Raw genomic sequence first — 501 nt, 5'->3', positions numbered from 1 at the left:
AAGAGCTATGAGAATGTCGTGCAGAATTTGGAGATGAGCAGCGCAGAGCTGAAGACGCAAGGCGTTGTGGAGGTCGTGAACGAGCATATCAAGCGGCAAGGCGAAAAGACTTCGTCGGTGAAGACGCGGCGAAAGCGTTCAGTACCGAGAGAGAGTCTCGTCAGTGTACTTACTGCGGAAAATTGGGGTACGTGATCGAGAAGTACTGGATCAAGCAGAACGATAAGAATCGAGGAGTCTTTGGACGGGCAAGGTTGTGTCCGGCATGTGGACAGTCGACAGCGGTTCGACGCACCACATCTGCAACAACAAGGCCAAAGTCGACACGCTCAATGAGCGAAATGAAGGCAAACTGAAGGTGGCCGACGGCACTAAGGTCGCCATCAAGGATATCGGAACCATCATCGAGCGCGTGGTTCTGCCCAACGGCGATGAGCGCGAGATCGAGATCAACAACGCGCTTTATGTGCCAAACATGAAGAAGAATTTGCTATCGGTGCC

The sequence above is a fragment of the Phytophthora parasitica genome (assembly GCF_000247585.1).
Source record: "Phytophthora parasitica INRA-310 unplaced genomic scaffold supercont2.49, whole genome shotgun sequence".
NCBI lineage: Eukaryota > Oomycota > Peronosporomycetes > Peronosporales > Peronosporaceae > Phytophthora > Phytophthora nicotianae.
The sequence above is the reverse complement of the archived record's forward strand: the minus strand, read 5'-3'. Positions refer to the sequence as shown.